This window comes from Mus musculus, chromosome 19, assembly GCF_000001635.26.
Source record: "Mus musculus strain C57BL/6J chromosome 19, GRCm38.p6 C57BL/6J".
NCBI classification, from domain to species: Eukaryota; Metazoa; Chordata; class Mammalia; order Rodentia; family Muridae; genus Mus; species Mus musculus.
In genome coordinates, this window is record NC_000085.6 from 25790055 (window position 1) to 25810119 (window position 20065).

The window sequence follows — 20065 nt, forward strand, 5'->3', positions numbered from 1 at the left end:
TTTGTGGACTTCCTGTCCTCTCCCGTGCTTCCTGTCCTTCCTGTCCTCTCTGGTGTTTTCCAGGAATGAAAGACTTTTCAAAGACGAGGATCTCACTTCACATCTTGTGACTTCTGCAAGCAGTGTGTGTGTGTAAAGTTTTCGTTGTGCATCTTTGGATGTCCTGGAACTCATTGTGTAGACCCGGCTGATCTTGAACTCAGAGATCTGCCTCTCCAGTGTTGGGGCTGAAGGGGTGCACCACCACACCCAGGTTTTAATTTTTCTTTTTTATTCCAAAGTATTACTTGTTCATTAACTAGATATTTTATAAAGATTCAGGAAGGACGAATAAACAAGCACAAATCATTACATGTTCTACCCTCAAGACAACTACAGTTGATATTCTGGGTTATTTCCTCTTTTTTTCCTCTTTAATAAGGATTGAGATCAAGTGTGTCTAAAGACCATATGGTATTTTTCATAGGCCTCATGCTTGAGTTTTGTCAGGTTTGGACTGAAGTTCTGGTTGGTGAAGGGAGGTAAAGGCGTTCCTCCTTACACTTCTTCCCTTTGTCAGTCACACAGACCTCTGTTGGAGAGCTGGACTAATACCTTTGCTCGTTACTTCTCTCTTTCTCTCTCTCTCTCTCTCTCTCTCTCTCTCTCTTTCTTTCTTTCTCTTTTCTCTCCTTTTCATTTTCTCATTCTTTCTTTTCTCTTTTTCTCTTCTCTCCCTTTCATTCTTTTTCTCATCCTTTCTTTCCTCCCTCCTTCCTTCCCTCCCTCCCTCCCTCCCTCCCTCCCTCCCTCCCTTCCTTCCTTCCTTCCTTCCTTCCTTCCTTCTTGGAATAAGGGACTTATTTGCATTCACAGTTCATAGCATTCAGTCTAGAGTCCTTGGGTCCATTGATTCTAGGTGTGTGGTGAGGCAGAATATCATGGTAGCTGACAGAAAGGAGGGAGGGAGGATGTGGCACACACATTCAGTGAGAGCAGAAGAAAAATAAAGAGATGAGTATTAACCAAGAATCAAGATATAGACCTTAAGGACATCTTCCCAAAGACTTGCTTGCTTCAGCTACTCTCTGAAGTTTCCAGAATCTTCTTAAATAGCACTATCACTTTATCTTCTAAACATGAGCCTTTTGGGGGGTGGTGTGGTGACGAGGAACTATTTCACAGTTGAGTTATAACATTTTTTGTAACAGTTTATGCTTTCTATGCCTAGATAAGAAAATATCTGCCCAACCTAAAACCACAGGATTTTGTAGTATTTTCAAGAAGCTGTTTTAGATGTTATGGATTATTTTGAGTTAATCTTTCACATTAGGGAGGTAAGAGACAGTATTAGTATCCTACCACATTGAGTTAAAGTTACTGTGGAAGATTCAATGCCCAGATGCTATCTTAAGGAAAAAGATGGAGGTGGACATCTTTGTTTTCTAAAGAAAAGATGCTTTTGCTAAATGAATAAGTTTAAACATAAGCAGTATGACGTTCACCTCAGGAAAGTCAAAGGGAGAAGCAATCCATTGTTATGTTTAAGTCAGTTCCTCTAACCACTGGCCAACCTTGTAGGTGTGAATCTTATTGGCTGGGTCTGGGTCATGCACACGTGAACCGGAGGAGAGCTCAGACTGCAGAGGCAGCTGCTAACGACTGGTTTTCTGTCAGGCCTTGGTCTCGGAAGCTGTTCCAACAGTTTTCTGCTACAAGACTTCTTCCCTAAGAGAACCATAGTTATTCCTCATTCATTTCCCAGTTGAGCGCACTCACTGTTGTAGGTTCTCAGATTACAATTGTGAACAGATAGACAAAAGCCCCCAATATCATGGAAGCTCACTGAACTCAGGTCGTCTGCGACAACAGTAAGTGCCCTTAACCATGGAGTTCTCTCCAGCTCCATGACTTGCACTCTCAGAGGAGTGCTTTAACTGTTGGATGGAGGAGACAGGATGCACGGAGGGATGGAGCAAAATGAGGAACAAAGCTGCTGCAGTTTTCCAGGTGGGAGATTATTTAGGCTTGAGCAAGAGTGAGTTCAGTGCTGCAAAGAAGAATAAGTAGTCCAGGGTTATGAAGAAACAGCTGTCAGGATTTGATGGCAGAAAGGATATGTGACTGAAGGAAAGAGATTAGTCTATGGTGATTAGTCCTGAGTCTTCTGGCCTGAATTACTTTCCAAGATGGGGAAGGTTTCAGGAAAGAGCTAATCTGGGGTTCAGGGCCTTGGGAGCCTGGCTTGGACATATTAGGGCAAGAGCAGCTATGGAAGTATCAGCGATAGTAAATGGGACATGCAGTAGGCAGGTGAGGCTAATGGGCAGGTCTGTGATAGAGTCTACACTGTGGAAGCTAAGGATGGGTGGATGGGTGGCTACAGGCTGACTGAGATAAGCTTAGGAGTGACTGTAGATGGAAAGCAGAAGAGCCCTGAGACATGTAGGTGACGGGAGGAGCTACAAGAGTGGACTGAGAAGGAGTAACTCACCGACCGGGAGAGCCACCTTGCATCTTGTGGTTCTGACTGGGGTCGAAAGCAAGCATCCTCTATGTGGAAATCTCATCAAGCATGTAGGCAGTATAGATAGGGTAGGGGTTTTCCAAAATCACATCAGAGGGACAGACTCTGTGTGCCAATAAATAACATGTGGCCACCATATTCCTTTCTGTCTGATTTATTAGGCACGAATTTAGTACTTTTCACCAATGTAATAGAAGTAAGCGCCACATAAGGAACAGAAGCTCATAGGTGTGAATTATGTGAAGATCCTGGATTTTGGTACAAATCCATGCACTTTCATTTTTCTTAGTAAGCATGAACTCAATAATCCTCGATATACTTGGAACTCTGAAAACCATTCAAAACAAGAATCAGGTTAAAATTGGATTCTTGATAGTAAACCATTATGGTAAAGATGGTGTCTCACATCAAATGTAGGATTTAACATAGGCATTGGACACTAGCTTTAAAAGTGAGCCAGTGCATGAATCATGTGGGACAGCCAATGGCTTTGACTTTCTTCCTGCCACTGGCAGAACTTGTACTCAGATAGAAACCTAGATAAAATGGTCTTGAGCCAGAAAGCACATTGATTGGTTCGTGTGTTTCAATGACCCAACACACCCCTTAAACAATGTATTTGCATCTATGTCTCATTTTTTAGTTTGTTTGTTTGAGACATGCTCTTACATTGCTCAGGCTAGCTTATAACTTCTGTGTAGCTGGAGATGACCCTCGAACTCCTAGTATTCGTGAGTCTGTCTCTCAAGTGCTAGGATTACAGGCATATGCCACCATACCTGGCTTACTTCTTTATGTTGACAGAGCTTCTTACTTCAAGGGTGCTATACCCACACAGAACTTTTCCTTGGCCCTTGATTCCTGGTGACAAAATTATTCACAGGCAGATTCAGGCTTATATTTTATTGGCTTAGAAATTTTGTGTACAGAATATGTCTATTTCTCTATACTTTTTGAAGTGCTCAGATCTGGGTCACATATACTATGGCTGTGGCCAGGATGAAGGAATGACCTTACTGGCCAGGCTTTGTCAAATATTTACTTTGAATGCCAGGGATCTTGGGGTTGGTCCTTTTACCCAACTTTAACAGAACTGCATCTGGTGGAATGTATGACTACATAGGGAGACAGAAACATCAGCAGGATAGTGGTATTCAATAGGAGCAAGAAAAGGATGCGCATTCCATGATCCATCTGTGGCGTCTGTTTACATGAAACTGCTGCATCTGGTTGTATTTGGTCTGACAGTGGTTTGGAACAAGCTGGCAAATTACAAGCAGTTGTGGTTTAACTTTGTAAACCTCATTCGGCCAATGCTGACAGTCTGTTTCCCTTCTCTCTGTACCTTAGACTTATGAGAACAGCTCAGGTAAAGCTTTGTCCCTCTGAAGGCTCAGAGGCTGGGGCTACCTGGAGCCTTGCCCAGAAGATACCCTGTTAAATGTGGAGATGAAGTTGTCATAGACTTGGCCAAGTCCCTTCTGGAGTTTTTACGATAACACCATCAGCCAAGGATATGAAGCAAGACGTGGTGTTTTAAAACAATGAAACCCCTCGGTAGAACACCCCAGATCTTAGAAAGCAGAACTTCGACACCTTGGAGGGAAAAGTTCTTGCAATTTGGAAGGTGTTTCGCTCAGGAAAAGAGCCTGTGATTTGTGAAGCAAGACTAATTTGCTCATGGGAAGCAGTGGCATGAAATGGGACAAGGTGTGATCACCTGTCAAGTTCCAAAGAGGGATGATTTAGGGGCAGATAGTGGCTTGAAAATGTGAGGATGGGTGTTACTAACCTAATCCATATGATGCCTTCAAAACAAAAAGTATATTAGGGGCAAAAGGCATGAAACAGACATTATTCACTGTCTCCAGGTGAGATTTTTGCCTGTGAGTTTACAAGCAAGCATGGGCATGCTGTGTGCAGACATTTGTACAATAGATTAGAGCCTCGGATTGCCACAGATGAAAAGTAGTGGGGAGACACCTTTGACTCCTTCCCTTCCCTGCCTAATTTATCTATCTCATTTACTCCAGACAAGGGCTCCTTTGCTTTGTGAAAATTAGAGACATCTGTAGTTACCCAACCGGCGTTGAGGATAATCAAAGCGCGAGCTGCCAGGTGTGAACAGATGGCTTGTAGGGTCAGGAGAATGACTTCCCCTCCTCTTCCTCTCACGGGCACCAGGTCCAATTATCAAAGGTGTCTTGAAGGAGTGGGTGGGGAGGGTGAGGAAGATGGGTGTTCTGGCAAGCCAAAGCACATGCTGGATGCCCGGGATCACTCACAACTCGCAATGTGCTTCCAATTGCAAAGAACACAGCCTGAGTCTGAAGCTCTTTTTGTTGAGTTTGGGACTTGGGCAGCACTGTAAGTGTGCACAGGGGTTGGGGGAGGCAGCAGCACAACCCTTTGAATAGCTCCAGCGTTGGGCAATGTTCCCATTTTGACCATTGACTTCTGCTAGAATGCCCATGTAAATCCCCAAGAAGGTACAGGGGACAGAGGCAAGAGCAGTTTGGTATCTTGGGAGCTTAGGACTGTAAGAAGCTTCATCAAAGTACAGAGAAACCAGGATGAAAGTCTCTAGTGACTTCACATCAGCTTTTTTTCTTTTTTTCAAAATTGAAATTTTATTCGCTTCTTAGATTTAAATTAAAAAAAAACTAGACAATTGAAAGGTTGAGTAGAGTTACTTGGTGAACTTAGGATTTTAAAAGATAATTTTTAGGGTGGAACAACAATATGAACTAACCAGTACCCCCAGAGCTCATATCTCTAGCTGCATATGTAGCAGAAGATGGCCTAGTCGGCCATCACTGGGAAGAGAGGCCCCTTGGTTTTGCAAACTTTATATGCCCCCCAGTACAGGGGAATGCCAGGGCCAAGAAGTGGGAGTGGGTGGGTAGGGGAGCAGGGCAGAGGGAGGGTATAAGGAACTTTTGGGATAGCATTTGAAATGTATATAAAGAAAATATCTAATAAAAAAGATAATTTTTATGGGTACACTAGCTCAGAAACAGACATGTTTGGGCTTTTCTTTTCTTTTTCTTGGGGTGCAGCGAACTTTATTGATGGTATTCAAGAGAGTAGGGAGGGCTCCCTAGGCCCCTCCTGTTATGAGGGTCTGGGGTGGAAATTGTGAGGGAGATGCTCAGTGTTAGGGGTCGAGTTGGGATAGGGACTCCTCAGCAACCGAGGGCCTCTCTCTTGCTCTCAGTGTCCTTGCTGGGGTGGGTGGTCCAGGGTTTCTTACACCTTGGAGGCCATGTAGACCATGAGGTCCACCACCCTGTTGCTGTAGCCGTATTCACTGTCATACCAGGAAATGAGCTTGACAAAGTTGTCATTGAGAGCAATGCCAGCCCCGGTGTCAAAGGTGGAAGAGTGGGAGTTGCTGTTGAAGTCACAGGAGACAACCTGGTCCTCAGTGTAGCCCAAGATGCCCTTCAGTGTGCCCTCAGATGCCTGCTTCACCACCTTCTTGATGTCATCATACTTGGCAGGTTTCTCCAGGCATCACATCAGATCCACGACGGACACGTTGGGGGTAGGAACACGGAAGGCCATGCCAGTGAGCTTCCTGTTCAGCTCTGGGATGACCTTGCCCACAGCCTTGGCAGCACCAGTGGATGCAGGGATGATGTTCTGGGCAGCCCCACGACCATCACGCCACAGCTTTCCAGAGGGGCCATCCACAGTCTTCTGGGTGGCAGTGATGGCATGGACCATGGTCATGAGCCCTTCCATGATGCCAAAGTTGTCATGAATGACCTTGGCCAGGGGCGCTAAGCAGTTGGTGGTGCAGGATGCATTGCTGACAATCTTGAGTGAGTTGTCATATTTCTCGTGGTTCACAACCATCACAAACATGGGGGCATCGGCAGAAGGGGCGGAGATGATGACCCTTTTGGCTCCACCTTCAAGTGGGCCCAGCCTTTTCCATGGTGGTGAAGACACCAGTAGACTCCACAACATACTCAGCACTGGCATTTGATGTTAGCAGGGTCTTGCTCCTGGAAGATGGTGATGGGCTTCCCATTGATGACAAGCTTCCCATTCTCGGCCTTGACTGTGCTGTTGAATTTGCCGTGGGTAGAGTCATACTGGAACATGTAGACTATGTAGTTGAGGTCAATGAAGGGGTTGTTGATGGCAACAACCTCCACTTTGCCATGTGGAGTGCAGATGGCAGCCCTGGTGACCAGGTGCCCAATACGGCCAAATCCGTTCACACCGACTTTCACCATTTTATCTACAGGACGAGGCTGGCATTGCACAAGAAGATGCGGCTGTCTCTGGATAAGGGAGAAGCAGAGAACAGGGAGAAGCAGAGAGCCATGTTTGGGCTTTTCAACAACACTACAATTAATTGAATAACAAATAAAGCCACCAGCAATGTCAGTTTCATTGGCTGCAACTGATGACGTAGTCCTGGATCCTTTTCATAGGTACCTACCAGCAAGCACAAGTTCTTTTGTATGGACTTTTAGACTTCATAATTCAAATAATCAATAATTAGATATACGTTATGTGTGGGTTACAAAATGAATACAAAAGACTAGAGAAACCATGGCAGAGTTCTCGGGTCTTAGTAGAGGCCAGGGAGAACAGCTGATAGAAAAGCAGCTATTAACTCTTAATGAACCCAGTCCTTCAGACTTGAAGTCCATACTACTCAACTCTGATTGTAGCCATAGCAAACAGAACAGAGTAAACCAGAAATCGTCAGTGCAGTTGTTTGTGTTACGCCTCAGGGGTTGGAAATGAGTTGTTTCAGTTTCCCTGATATATCTTTTAAAAATAACTAGAGTGTGATATGCTGAGCAATCTCTGGACTTTGTTTTGAACTGGACTTTTATTCTAATGCTCCTTCTCTCACTTTGATACAGACAGCTAGCTACTTGTCTGCTTGCTTTAAGTATTTGCATTTCCTACTGTAGATGGAGCTCACTGTGGCTGGTTCAGAAAATAAGTATAGATCGTGCGTATTGGACCTAAAGGCACTCTTGTTCTTAGCAGGCAGGGGGAGTCCAGGATCCCCTCCATTTCAGTACAGGTGGAAGGAGCATGGGTGACTTTTATGGACCATCTCATTGAAGGGGCTGCATCTTCCTTCCTCCTCTTCCTCCTTCTCCCTCCTCTTTCCCCCTCCCTCCTTTTTCTCCTCCTCCTCCTCATTTTCCTCCTCTTCCTCCTCTTCTTCCTCCTCCTCCTCACTTTCCTCCTCCCCTCCTCTTCCTCCTCATTTTCCTCCTCTTCCTCCTCTTCTTCCTCCTTCTCACTTTCCTCCTCCCCTCCTCTTCCTCCTCATTTTCCTCCTCTTTCTCCTCTACTTCTTCTTCCTCCTCCTCATTTTCCTCCTCCTCTTTCTCCTCTTCTTCTTCTTCCTCCTCCTCTTCCTCCTCATTTTTCTCCTCCTTCTCCTCCTCCTCCTCCTCCTCCTGTTATAACATGTGGTATCATGTAGACCAAGCTGGTCTTGAACTCATTTTGTAGCTGAGGAGGATGACCTTGTACTGATCCTCATGTTGCTATTTCCCTAGTGCTGGGGTAACAAGCATATGCTTCTACATCTGTCTTGCACCAGTTTCTACTTAAGGTGGAAACCTTTCTAAAGCATTTCTGATGTAGGTATTTAATGTTGAACATACATGCTTCATATACATACCAAACTGGGAGTTTTGTACTCTTTAAGCTTCCACTTAGTGGTTGTATCTTCAGTTCTGTTAGAATGGCCTTCTATGGCATAGGTTTTTCAAGGTACTGACTCCTTCAATAGCTTTTAACCCGGAATCACTTAAATATTCCTTCCTTGGTTTTCTTCCACTTCTATTGGTGGTCAGTAGCTTGACCATGTGACACACGTTTTTCAGAGTGCACTTAAGATATGCCTAGGTCAGTACAGGCTTCATTATCTAATGACATAATGAGCCTTAATTAATTATCTACTCTCCAGAGTTCTCAAAACATAGTCCTAGGTGCTCAGCATGGCTTTTTCATTGGCCGTGTTCCTCAGTTCGTTCACTTAAGACAGTCATCAACCGGTGGCCAAGAGATGTTTTCTACAAGGTCAGACCAAACCAACATTAGTGATTTTGGAGAACAATTTCTTGACTTTATCATAGTTATTTTAGAAATGAGGGTGATGACTCTTCTCTATACTTAGTTATCTGTGTATGTGATAATACAAAACTCATACAATTAAGAAAAACAGTATAGCTGAGTGTGGTGGCGCACGCCTTTAATCCCAGCACTCAGGAGGCAGAGGCAGGCAGAGTTCGATGACAGCCTGGTCTACAAAGTGAGTTCCAGGACAGCCAGGGCTATACAGAGAAACCCTGCGAAACAACAACAACAACAACAACAACAAAAACCAAATCAACCAACCAAATAAACAAACAAACAAAAAAAACCAGTGTAACTGACCATAATTGTAATTGATATAACTATAGCATCTAGTTGGGAGGCAAAGACCAATAGAGTGAAGTGCAGGTTTTCTTGGTGAGGAGAATAATACGGAGCACAAATTCTCAAGTGAATATCTACAGTTCCCATCGCAGCATAATGGAAGAGTTCTCTTTTATTATGCACAGCTGTCTTTAAGTGGGAGGGAAGTATAGAGTGGGAACAGTTGCAGGGGCCTTGTTATCCAGAAGAAGGAATTTGCTCTGAGGTTAGCACCAGGGGGAGGTGTGAAGCAATAGAAATCCCTGGAGACCCGGGAGGCCTCCTTGGGAGGATAGATGAGGGATCTGGGGGTTTGGTGCTGGAGTGGGGATAGGAAACAAGGAGGTAATGAATAAGTTTGAAGGAGAAAAGACAGGATTCAATTGACAGCATGGAGTTAGGGAAGAAGGGTTAGATAAATACAGGCTTTAGTTTCTTGCTTGGTTGATGTGGGTAATGGTTTTGTTGTGGGGAGAGGGAAAGAAGGAAAGGGCAGATAAAAGGCTATCACTTTGCTTTGGCGCTTTGGATTACTGCTTCGGTTTGGGGATAGCCTTCCAGTGATGTGTCTACTTGATCTAGTATGTGGAGATAGGACCTGGGTCAGCTGCCAGTGGGAAGGAAGCCTGCCTCAAGAGATTCGATTGTAAATGTTCTTGTCTTCTGTTTAATATAGGCCATAATGTCTAGCTGGGAGTGATCAGGCATCTGTGTTGAAGGTACCAGCAGGTGCTTCAAAGTTTGAGTTGGAACCAAACCCAGATCTGCCACTTTTCTAATTGGGGAGACCTGACTAATCAATGACACTTCTCTGAGCCTCAGGATAAACACCTGTGAAATTGGAAACAGCGCTTGTCTCATAAACATTGGGATTCAACATAAGTCATGTTCAGTTCCATTTACAAAGAAGCATACAAATCAGGTAGAGCGCCACTTTATTGCCGCGTTTGCCTCTGCTGCCTGGCTGTCTTTGCGACTACTGTTTGTCAGTTCTTGCGGTTGGACTCTGAAGATTGTCCTTAGGGACTTAGGCTGGCTGAGTGTGGAGTTTGCTGATATACTTGCCCTCCCTTTGAAGCTGCTGAGCAGGGATAAATGCATCCACTCTTTCCAGAGAGCCTGGTTGAGAAAGATGCTCTCTTCCCAGAGATGCATATTCTTTAAATAGTGTCTAGGGTCCCCAGATCCATTTATCTACCTCCACAAAATGTTTAGCTTTATATAGTTGCCAAGACACAGGTAGAGTCCTTTATAAGTCTTTAGCCCCTAGCAACTGCCTCTGAGCTCTGACCATGATGAACTTAGAATGACCATGGACACAGAGGTAGGACATTGGCTCTATACTCCAGGTCTTACACAAACATGGGCTTTAATAACTCTGCCAAGCCAAGGGCTCTGTATGAATTTCAGGGGCTATCAGTCACTCAGCATCAACAATAGGCTGTAATGGACATAAAAGACCAACTGTTTCAGGGACAGCAAGCACTGTATGTGGATGAGTCAAGTCAGGCAAGCCTTCTTTTGGTGGTGTATGTGAAGTCAGCCCAAGCCCCCAGAAACACAAATGATACTCTTAAGGGTTTGGGGTCGGGGGAGAGACAAAACCTTTACCCTATGACTTGAGCGGCTGTTTGCATGTATATGGGATGGGTTCTTTTTTCCTAGTGTATACAAGTGTCCAGTAAGTACCAGTCAGACGACAACTTGTAAGAGGCTGTTCTTCCACTCTGTGGGTTCTGGGGATGGAACTCATTTTATCAGCCTTGGTGTCAGGTATATTTGCCTGCTGAGCCATCTCACCAGTGTGGAATGACCTTTTCTATCCCGCTGCCATACATGTATGAAGCTTTTCAATGGAGGAACAAAACAATTGCCAGCAGCCTGGTCATCCTGCCATGGCCCTTAACATTAAGTTTAGCTGTCCTTTGTGTGTTTAGGTATGGTTTGCATAATGAAAGCCAGAATTGCATAGATAAGTGCTTTGTCTCTGAAAGGATTTATCAAGGAGAAATGTGAAAACTCAGGGCTGGGAAGTTGGGGCAAGGGTCTCTGAAAGGTTGTAAGATTTGGGGAGCAGACATGTGCTTTTCAGCTGTCCCGGGCAGCCTAGAACTGCCGCTCCTGTGGGAGGGGAGGCTCTGCAGGTTGCAGTGTGTGGATTCGAGAGATTTATGCCCCTTACACCAAATGCATACCCACGACTCTCCACGGCACAATTTTGAAAAGGTGATTATGGCTCTGACATGAAGGAATATTTTAAGCGAATTGCTGAAAGACCTCTGGGCACTGAGCAATAATCACCTTCGTACTTTCAGAAGTGTTCCAATTTATTTCCCATCGGCTCCTTGGCAGCTGGGATTTGCATGCCATTTAGCATCCGGTCCTGGGTATCTTATATGCTGCTTCTCTGAGAAAGTGGGGTTCGGGTGGGCTCCTCTGCAAGAAAAATGCACTAAAGTTTGGGAAAAAAAATCTCAGAAACTTCAAGACATACAGAGATTTGGAATTTATAATATCTTGTAATATAACAAAGAAAAATCATAAAAAGATGGTTATGGAGTTTTGCATGTTGAAAGGTGTTTCCCATAGTGTGTTATATTTTGTCTGTGTCCTTCAGAATGTAATACCATATAAGCATATGTTCATACACTTTTAACAAAGACAAGTTGGAAATAACATAGATGTGCCCAAAGAGAGGATTCGATAAAGAATAGTGTTGGAGCTAGAGAGATGGCTCAGTGGCTTAGCATACTAGCTATTCATGTAGAGGAACCAGGTTTGGGTCCTAGTTCAGGGATTTAGTGTCTTCTGATCTCCATGGGCTCCTACATGTGCATGGTGCATATAAACTTATGCAAGCACACACAGAAAATAAGCTATAGCATAGTGATTCCCTTTGTAGGTAATATAAGTATGTGCACATTAAAATGAATATGGTTGCCTTGGTTGGTAAGATCTTGGCTGACTTTGCACTATAAAACCTTAGCTTTCCTAAATTTGCTGTAATAAATGTAGATATCTTCATATCTTTTAGTCTTTTATACATCTTTATTTTTAGAACTATGAGCTCTTTTCATAGTAACAGAAGAAACCATTCCTGCCTCAGAAGGATTAGGAGGTAGTTTATTCAGAAGCCAAACATGAGTGACCATAAGCTGGGGGCCCAGATATAGGTTACCCCATGTTATGGCATGCTGTTTCCTGAAGCTTAAAAAAGAATACAATAAGGAAAGCCATAAATCAAGAAGCCTCTCAAATGTATTGGCAGAAACATCAGGTTGATGGATTACAAGGAAGTGGGGAGACCTCTGCTGTAGGTTTTGGATGCTGTCAGATGATGTGTTTAAGTCTTCAGATTGGTAAAAACTAATCACTAAGTTAATGCATTTCCAAAGGGCTCACTTGATAGTCACAAGGATGCTAGGCCAGATACTGAGGTAGGCATGAATGCCTACTAAGAGAGCCAAAGGTAGCCCAAGCTACGTGGTAATTAGGCTGCAGACCTTACAGCCCCCTTTCAGAGTCTTCACATTTCACCCTACTGCCCTGCAACTGGAGAAGTCTGGGCAAGAAGACATGCTCTAAGATGGGGTCCAAAGTGAAAAGAACCCCTTCCCCCCTTTAATTGTCTCTTCCCATCCTGAGTCACCATGGAGATGGATCAGTTTTGGTCTCAGGAAAACCCTCAGCATTCATCTTGCGCAGAAGGCGCGTGATCTCTGACTTGAGATCTTCCCTGTGCCATTGGACAGCGAAGTAATGAAGGTCCACAGTTCACACAAATGGAATTTCTCCTGGCATTGCTGGCATTGCACGGACGAGGGCTATATTTAAGGAGACAGATACAAGGCTCCCTCCCCCACCCTTTTCCACTAGTGTCAGGGTCATACCAAAGAGACTGGGCTGACTGGGGCCTGACTGTGTTTAGCATGTGTCTCTTTGCAGAGTTAAAATTGCAACTGGACACTGTGATTCTGATTCTTAATTTATTTATTTTTTTCCCAAAAGGAGTTGCCTTTTCCTCTTAGAGTAAATCATGGCTTATTCCGAAGTCAAAGTAGTTTGGTTTTGTTTAATCTAGTGAATACTTAAAATTATTGGGCTTAATGATTTTCAAGAGGCCATCTACTTGAGGCCTGTAATTTGATAGATAAGAAAGCAGAGATGAGAAGGATTAAAGAATTTTTCTGGGTTTCACTTCCTCCAGGTCTAGAATGCTGTTCCTCTGTCCTCTGGCTGAGGCCACCTGAGGAGAATTCTCCTTTCTCTGGCTATCAGCCCATCCTGCTTCCTCACTGTTCCTAAGCTCTGCTTCTGTCTCATTGGAAATGGGTGTGAAGTCAGTCTTCCCATCTGAACCCCAAAGAAAAGGCAGGCAGAGCCTTGCTTACTGTGTTTGGGAGGCTCCATCCATTCTGACTGCCTGTTTCCTGATTGTGGTTAACCCTTGTGTGTGTGATGCGCAGGGAAAGCAAAGGGCATTCTGTGGGGCTCTGAGAGCATGTGCCTGCCAGCTCGGGAAGTTCCCAAGGGAGAAGGGGCAGGGACAACAGTGCAAGTGACTCCTTTACCCCCCAAGGAGTTAGCAGGTGAGTCAACAAAACCTGGGATCAGTGATACCAGAAGTTGTTGATTGCCCTGGGCCACCTAAAGTAGAGGCAAACATACTACATAAATTTTAAGCCCTATTTCTTTTTCTAGGTAGCAGATTTCAAGTTAAACTCCATAGATAATAAGATGATCTGAATGTATGGATGAAAACGTATAGAAAACATTAGTGCATAGAAATGAAGCAGACTTCTTACTTTTTTCTGCCATGAATCATAGTTCTTGTTTTTGTATACATTAATGTATACATTCATTTATTATACTTCTATGAATTAATGTATTATTCTCTTTCTTATTGGTGTTCTGTCAAAAATGCCATTACTATCCACATTGTTAAATCTTCCTGGGGTGGAGTTTTTGGCTGTTGGATAATAGAATATACAATGCTCTTACTTTGGCAAAGTGACTCCTGGATTAAACACTGCTCAAACCATCATTTATCTCAGGGATGTTTAGCATTTTGATACTGCTTATCAAATATTAATAATATTATTGATAATATTATTACTGTGTATTAAATATCGTTACTGGGAAGTAACGATATTTACTATTCATGGAAAAGATATTCATATACTATTTGCTTCAATCATCGTCTTTTACCCTAGGAATGTCTCAGCATTTAAAAGCTGAGGATTGAGAGGCAGTATGACTCTACCCAGAGTGCATTTAAAAGCTGAGGATTGAGAGGCGGTATGACTCTACCCAGAGTGCACAGCTCACGATGAGAGCTGAGACTTTTGAACTTCATTTAAAAATTTTTCCTTCCAACCATTTCAGAATTTGCAGCCAAGGACACACACAGACTCTTGGGTGTGAACTTCCATGTAGCATGTAAGTTACCAAACAGGGATCTCGGCACACATTAATTGGATTTAGCCACTTGAGAATTTCTGGTACCAACTGTGTTAACATCTCTGTGGTGTTTAAAAATAAATCCCCCTTATCTTTAGATTTGCCATGGTGAATGTCACAAAAATCGTGTAATAGGTTCATCATCTGTTTATTAGATAGTAGTCTGACTGAAAGGCAGGCCGTTTTCCAGTGTTGGGGACACTTTTTGTGGAAGTGACAGTGTTGACTGTTTGGAAGGCTCTGTTTATATACCTCTTGTAAGTAAGACTCAAATTATATGCAAATGAATGAAATTTGGTGTGAAACCATAGTCACAATTGACACACACACACACACACACACACACACACACACACACACACACTTAGGGGCTCCATTAGTGACAAATAGATTTGAAATGACTGCCCATAGGAATCCTACTTTATGTTTACATGGTGACCTGATCTCTGCAATCCTTCCTTTACAAAGAACATTTTTACCCATTACCCCTAAGGGCTTCAGGTTGTTTTCACTAGTAATTAGCATTACATATAAGCTCCAATTGGTCTCAAAACATTTTCAGTGTGAGGTTCTCTCCATTAGAGACTCATCATTTTTTTTTCTTAGTTCTGCCCTGGTTTTTGGATTACGTTGTGAGAAACAGCTGTGTTTCTCTGTTAGCATGATGTGAAAATTTCCTTCGTAAAGGACCAGAAACAGAGAGGAAGGAAAGACAAGGGAAGAGACATAAAGAAAGACAGCAAGTGTGAGAGACATACAAGAGAAATGGTATTTAAAAAAAAAAAAAGACAAGGAAGGAAAAAGAAAGGGAGGAAGGTCCATGGAAGATAAAGATGGAATGGCGGGAAGAGAAATTGACAGAGGGGAACATCGGAGAGCAAGCAAGGGCGAGAAAGAGAAGGAAAGAAACCAAGAAAGCAGCGCTTAAACTCCTTCTGGGCCCAGCAGGAAGCTGGCAAGAAGGAATTTGCAGCCAGAGCGACATATTATCCAGAACCGGGAGTTGAACCTAATTGTAAGCAGACCCTGCCCATCCCCTCCGGATGAGTGATGGACTCCTGGCATGTGACCTGGCTTGGCAATCTCCACCCCCTGTCCGGGCTGCCACAAGGAGATACGTAATGTCTAGAGTGATGGGAAAGTCATGCCTGCAGATGGTACAGATGGAGCTGCCTCATAAAATGACTCACTGTGAATCCTCACCGAAATCTCCGCTATAAAAATGATAATGGAAAAAGCACAAGAAAGGCTAAACGGGCTTGAAAGAAATTCGTTCCAGCTTGTGTAACTCCCCTCAAAGTTATTTATTTATTTATTTTTTATTTCTAAAGACCCTATTAGAAAATACCAGCAAGACAATACATCCTTTGCCTCCCAGCTATAGCCCACCCCCCACCTTCTTTTTGACATCAGTGTGTAAGTGAAGGCATCAAGAAGAACAGAGGAAGAAAGGAAGAATATTGGATGGAGATGTAAGAATTATTTATTAAGCAGGGAGCTAGTGTTCTGGTTAGGAAGGGCTGGGAGGCCGTTTCAAGGGAAAAGGAGTGGTGTTTTGGATGGAAAGAAGTCAGGCTCTCGGGAAGATGCAGCTCTGTTTGGTTGGTGTCTGCAGTAGGATGGTGCCAAAGTAGAGGGAAGCCTCTTAGAGAGAGGCCATACACTGGACAGACAGACGGAGGCATGCTGCAGAGCTGGGCATGCTGCCGAGCTGGGCATGCAGACCTCTGTTGCAAGATGAGGATGTTTTAAAATGCCAAGAGCATGGTACTCTTAAAAGGACCTTCTACGAAGTCATCCAAGGCCATGAGGTTTCTTCACATGGCCTCAAATATAGTTCAGTTTGCTATATGGACACTGACAGAATTTGAAGCTGTTACTTGGAGGGCATTGTTAGAGATGTCCAACTCTTTATGCCTGCTGGCAGTGTTTGGATTTCCTTATGGGTTAGTTGGGACAGTTACAGGATGGAGGAGCAGGAACAGATAGCCTAGACCTTGGCTAGTCCTTGAATGCTGGTATTTAGGGTATGACTGAGAATCAGTTCAAAGAGAAGAGTTTAGAATGAGGTACATCTACTACACTGATGCTGAGTGCAGGTGGATCAAAAGTGGTGTGTACACACAGTGTACACTGGAGTCAGCTGCAGGTTAGAACTGGTAGATGACAGGTCATGGATATCTTACTCATGGATTGAAGCTATGTAGTGTTCCTGTTTAGAATAGAATACCATGTTTATAGTATATAGCATGGTTGAAATTCTTGGTGGGAGACCAAGGCTAATATTGCCCATTCTATGGAGCAATAGTGACTTAGGTAAGGGGTGGGGAATTTAGAGAGAGATGGGACAGCAGGAAGAATGTAGTGGTAGATAAGTGCCTGGGACCTTTCAGAAAACAGAACCAAGTTGATATGGCTCATGAAATGATTAAGAGACAACTTAGAAAATAAGAACAGAATTAAGAGAGTCACCAAGAATGGTAGGATATTCAGGGACTCGGGACACGTGGGAGTTACCACTACTAAGGTCTAGAGAGTTAAGGGAGAAGTTAGTGTTCCTTGAAGCCAATGAGAATGAAGACCACTGAGAACAGATTGCCTGCCCAATATTGTGATTACCTGGTTCATGACTATGACTAAATAGAAGACCATATGTAGGGTGCATACATGTGTGTAAAGCAAATGTCCTGGTCTCTTGTCATCCTGTCTTTCTATCTCTGGGTTCTCCTCTTTTGCTGCTAGTCAAATCCAACATGAAGGCAGCAGTGAAGGAATCAATGAGGCCATCTTTTGTGGCACAAAAGAATGCATGGAATGGAATGGGATGAGGTCAAGGGGATAATCAAAGAAGGATAAGCATATATGTGAACCAGCTAGATGGTCGCTATCCAGAGACAGGTAACTAGTGTACTATGCCTAGAACTAGCCATAAAATGTCTCAAAATGAGGCAAGCCTGTGGTCTCCTTACAATACGTGGGGTTCTTCTTCTAGTAACAATTTCAGTGCTAAACAGGTAAACCGAGGTATATACCCTATTATGTGGTATGCTTGGAGTGATAAGAAATGGGGAAGTGCTTGGGATGTTGTGGTTGGAAAGAGGCTTGTACAGTTTTCTGGATTCCTGCACTTGACTTGGTTGGTTCTTGGTTGCATGAGGTTGGGATGGAAGTGAGGATACCGATGCTCTTGCTGACACATCTCAATGGTCTTAGGAATTGGGCTAGGATGTGGATTTCTGAGTTGGATGGTTGGAGTTGCTGCTGAGTAGAGAAGAAAGTCTTGGTTGACATGAGGGAAATGTTTTCAGTATTGTTGATTCATTAATTGGTGCAGACCAGAGAGGTCTTGCAACCCCAGTGCAACTAGAGAGTGACCAAGAGTTTATGGCGTAATTTTTACCATATGAAATGACCATGGTCAGTAAAGGACAGAACAGGGCAATAGACACACCTAGAGGTGGTCTTAAAGTGCAAATGGGCTATGTGATAGCCAAAACTTTTATATATTCTTCGTTTTCATAAGAGGCTCCCCACCCTGCCATCAGCCTGGGTGCTCAAGGTAGCAGGTGAGCCAAGCTTATGGAGGACTGTGGTAGAGAGGTGGAGAAAAGTGGTAGTTTTGAGGAGAGAGAACTTTGTATTCTGGGCACCAGTGCTATGTATTCTACAATTTCCTTCAAAAACGTTTTATAAACGTATTTTATTGGTATTGGAATTATGCATAAAGGAGAAACATTTTTACCTTAGGTTAGATCAAAAATCCTAACGAGCCAATTTCCCCATAAAACAATAAGACAATTATCATGCAGATACAGAATAGATTGTATTTCATATGTTAACAAAGAATACTAATATGGCATTTAAATGCATATTGAATATATTTTAATTTAATTTATGATCTGTGCTTTGGATAGTTTAAAGGACATGATTATTGGTTATTTTCTCATATTATTGGGTCCTTTTTGTTATTTTGAGTCATGGCTGCCCCTGTGTTGAAAGAATCCCTGTTGGTTTTGGTGTTGGTTTTTCTATCACTGTTCATCATGGGTCAGGGGTGGATTTCTTGGATTACTACATTTCTTGGACACAGCATCTATCTCTTATTTTCACTTTCTGAAAAATGAACTTGAATTCTTCCTCATCTCTGGTCACGAGTATGGACACAGTGATGATTAAAAGCTAAGAGTTACGTGTCAACTATGTCTACAGTTTTAGGTACAAAGATTCAAACTTGGAAATGTTAGAATTACCAGGACAAGCTAAAAACAAACAAACAAACGAACAAACAAACAAACAAACGAACCCTCTTTGTGTTTTCTTTTAGTGTTCAGAGGCTGTGGATGACTTTACTGATGTCATTTACCACTCACAGGTATGTTTGAAAAGACAGATACAGTGTACCATCATTCATTGTAGAAAATAGTTTCAGACTACAGGGTCTGCCTCTTTGTGCCCACTGCCAGCTTTATTCCTGGCCTGTCTGCCAAATGTCCATCTTTGAGGCATGTGGTCCTGGAGCTATCTGCCTGACGGGGGATGGTTTTTGTTTTGTTTTTTTTTTTTATCTAGAAAATGGCTGACTAAGGTTTCCCAGTCATAAGCGAGGTGGTACTTAAAGATGTTATGAGGTAGCGGTAAGTAAAGAACAGACTTAATGTCTGTCACTAATAGTTGTGGGAGAATGATCTAAAATTTCAGGTGTGTATTCCAGTTGAAGCAAGAACATCATCACTGATAATGAAGTTCAGATGTGTGGCTGGACTTCTACAATTCACCATACATGTCTTAGTTGTCTGCTGTCTGTTGCTGGGATAAATCACCATGACCAAAGGCAACTCGGGGAGGAAAGGGTTATTTTTAGCGTACAGCTTTCAGGTCACCTTTTGAGAGAAGACAGGGCAGGAACTCAAGGCAGAAACTCAGAGGTAGGAACTGAAGCAGAGGCCATGGAGAAGTGACGCTTAGTGGCTTGGTTTCTCTTAGCTCACTCAGTTTGTTTCCTTACTCACCCTCGGACCACTCAGGGGAGGTAGCACCACCTATAATGGGTGAGGCCCTCCCACATCAATCACTAATAATAATATATAAAGTTCCCCACAGGGTTGCCATCAACTCAGTTTTTTTTTTAAAGATTTATTTATTTTATTTATATGAGTACACTGTAGCTGTCTTTAGACACACCAGAAAAGGGTGTCAGATCTCATTACAGATGGTTGTGAGCCACCATGTGGTTGCTGGGAATTGAACTCAGGACCTTTGGAAGAGCAGTCAGTGCTCTTAACCACTGAGTCATCTCTCCAGCCCCAACAGCTCAGTCTTACAGAGGCATTTTCTTCAACTGGGCTTTCTTCCTCTCAGATTACTCTAGTTTGTGTCAAGTTGACAAAACAAACCAAAAAACAAAAAAAACAAAAAAACAAAAAAACAAAAAATCAAACCCAACCAAACCAAAACAAGCAAACAAACAACTAGCCATCTGTTTAGATTCACTGTATTCAGAATTTTGTCCTGTTGATGCTTCAGAACAGAACTGGCTTCCTTTATTACACCTGGATCCTACTCCCCAGCTAACTGAGGCTAAGCTATGCTTGAGGCTGCATCTCTAAGCACCTGCCTAACCTCTGAGATGGACCCTTTTAGGGCATTAGTTTG

The 20065-nt window shown here is 43.2% G+C and overlaps 1 long non-coding RNA gene and 1 pseudogene across 1 annotated transcript in view; one reads left to right on the forward strand and one right to left on the reverse strand.

The window, feature by feature from the left end:
- The window catches only part of Gm34516, a 171489-nt gene that overhangs the window by 14568 nt on the left and 136856 nt on the right, over positions 1-20065 (forward strand). Inside the window, exon 3 of the long non-coding RNA XR_877780.1 lies at positions 18738-18785. This is a non-coding gene — a long non-coding RNA (predicted gene, 34516). The remainder of the gene's footprint in view (positions 1-18737; positions 18786-20065) is intronic.
- Positions 5558-6771, reverse strand: Gm8825 (predicted gene 8825; annotated as a pseudogene).